General features: G+C 40.5%; 1 non-coding gene across 1 annotated transcript; it reads right to left on the reverse strand.

The window, feature by feature from the left end:
• Positions 1-165: 165 nt before the first annotated feature.
• trnad-guc (transfer RNA aspartic acid (anticodon GUC)) lies at positions 166-237 on the reverse strand. The gene has a single exon. It is a non-coding gene; the product is annotated as a tRNA-Asp (tRNA).
• Positions 238-2,961: the final 2,724 nt, after the last annotated feature.

A 2,961-nucleotide genomic window follows, 5' to 3' on the forward strand; every position in this document is an offset into this window, starting at 1 on the left:
CAGGCGGGGATACTGACCACTATACTAACGAGGACCTGATTTCCCCGAACCACACCCACTTTTGTTGTTTCGGAACTTTCCACGGCATCTACTATTATAATATCACGAGACTATTATTTCACTGACTTAAACATTGGCCAAAATGAAACGAGGCATCCAAATAAGCTCCCCGTCGGGGAATCTAACCCCGGTCTCCCACGTGACAGGCGGGGATACTGACCACTATACTAACGAGGACCTGTTTTGCCCAACCTCACCAATTCTTTGGGTTTCGTAACTTTCCACGGCATCTACTATTATAATATCACGAGACTATTATTGCACTGAAGTAGACAACATTGGCCAAAATGAAACCAGGCATTCAAATAAGCTCCCCATCGGGGAATCGAATACCAGTCTCCCACGTGACAGGCGGGGATATTGACCACTACACTAACAAGGACGTCTTTTCTCCCAACCACACCCACTCTTGGTATTTTGCCAATTTCCACGGCATCTAGTTTTATAATATCACGAGACTATTATTGCACTGAATTAGACAACATTGTCCAAAATGAAACCAGGCATCCAAATAAGCTCCCCGTCGGGGAATCGAACCCCGGTCTCCAACCCGACAGGCGGCGATGCTGACCACTATACTAAAGAGGACCTGTTTTAACCCATCCACACCCACTTATGGGGTTTTGAAAATTTCAACGGCACCGAGTTTTATTATATAACGAGAATATTATTGCGCTGTGGCGGAGAACGTTTCCCGATAGAAAAAATGGCGTAAGAACATGCTCCCCATCGGGGAATCAAACCCCGGTCTCCCACGTGACAGGCAGGGATACTGACCACTATTCTAACGAGAACATGTTTTCATCTAACCACACCCACTCTTGGTATTTTGGCAATTTCCACGGCATCTACTTTTATAATATCACAAGACTATTATTGCACTGAAGTAGACAACATTGGCCAAAATGAAACCAGGCATCCAAATAAGCTCCCTATTAGGGAATCAAACCCAGGTCTCCCATGTGACAGGTGGGGACACTAACCACTATGCTAATGAGGACCTGATTTCCCCCAACCACACCAGTGGTTGGGGGAAAACCACTGGTGTGGTTTCTGAAATTTCTGAAATTTCCACGGCATCTACTTTTATAATATCACCAGACTATTATTGCCCTGTGGCTGAGAACATTTCCCAATAGAAAAAAATGTGCATGAACATGCTCCCCATCGGAGAATCAAACCCTGGTCTCCCATGTGACAAGCAGGGATACTGACCATTATTCTAACGAGGTCCTGTTTTCCCACATTCAGATTTTATTAAATATTTGACTCACAACCATGTGATCATTAACATTTTTCAAAATATAAACCAGTACCACTTCTAATAACATTAAAATAAAAAGCAAACTGTGCCTTAGCTATGATGCATTTAAGAGTTATATGTAAAAAACAAACATACTCCGGCTGTCAGCTGTAAAAAATCAATGGATTCACTGTGCAGTCGTGAGTTCACCCACTAATTAGCCGTGACTGATTAGTTTTTCAAGAACAATCTAAAATGCGACTTAATCAGTTAATAAATAACTTTTTTCCTATTGTTTCTGAACTTTTTGTGCAATACGTTGTTCGCAGAAGGTTTTGAGTCGATCTCAACATTAGGTGAGAAACGCAACGCCGCCAGGACGCTGAGCCCAGCACATCCTCCTCTGGCTCGCTTAAAACGTTTGCAACTTTATTAAAGAACAACAACAAAATTAACAAAACGTATTCAAATTAATGACCCCAACAATAATAATCTCAGTAATTATTGTTTCAACAAGGTGTTGCCCAATTCTGTGCGTTTCCGTTTCATTTCCAAAATAACTAGCAGAGCAGAAGTTTGAAATTAACTAATAAACCACCGCTGTGTTCAGGGGACACCTAATATCATTACGGACTAATTGTTATGTATTTAACGTAATCTCTGGTCGGCTTGTGGAGCGCTGGAGGTTGCCAAGGCAACAGGTGTGCTTAAATGACAGAGGGAAACGGAGAGTAAAAAGATGCGAGTGGTTTTGATCACCAGTTCGGGTTGTTTTACCTTTGTTTCCCTTTGCGATGGTTCATCACAGCCGCTGCAGTTTCTGAACATTCAATAAATGACAAACTTGGACTAATTACCTCGTTCTTTGTGAGTATTCGTCATTTACAACAAACATCAAACACGGTAAATATGTTTCATTAAGTATTTAACAAACAAATCTCTTCTACCCCAATAATTATGTGAAATTAAATTAATTGTCTAATATTTAAAAAAAAATAGTTTGGTGCTGTCGGGCTCAGAGTCTGACAGGCTTTTCCTTTATCAAACAAATTTTTCTTTTTTGCCTCTTATTTGGTGGAAATATTGATGTTGATGAGACTTTCTCCAAAATGATAACCTTTTTCAACCTTTATAGCTCCACTGTTGAAAATGAGGCTCTAACATTCACAAATGACATTGAAATAAAATCCAGTCTAACATCTAGTTTGAGGTGATTCCTCTGGAACCTGTTGGAGGAAAAATATCCCAACTTCAGAAGTTTTGCTTTTAACTAAACAGAGCTCTGTGGTTCCTCCCATCAGTATGAGAGTCAGGGTGAGGAGTCGCCATGTTAGGAAGACGAAGTGGAAGCTGCAGGATCTTCAGAACAAACAGGTCATGATGCTAGGCTACTGATTATCCCAGTTTAAAAGTTAAAATAAATGGTTATATGCCAGACATGGAAAACTGGGATGCACTCCATGCCATGATGTTCAGAGTTTAGGTCTCATGGCATCTCAAGGTGTCAACATTGCAGCCAGTGGGCTGAAGGAAATACAGCTTTAATTTGTAGCAATTCAAGAGCTACCCAGCTTTTATCGCTTCGTGAAAAAAATAATCAGCACAGAAACTCCAAAGCACACAAAGAAGCAATATATATATATATATATATATATATT

Source organism: Poecilia formosa, unplaced genomic scaffold (assembly GCF_000485575.1).
Source record: "Poecilia formosa unplaced genomic scaffold, Poecilia_formosa-5.1.2 Scaffold651, whole genome shotgun sequence".
Classification (NCBI taxonomy): Eukaryota; Metazoa; Chordata; class Actinopteri; order Cyprinodontiformes; family Poeciliidae; genus Poecilia; species Poecilia formosa.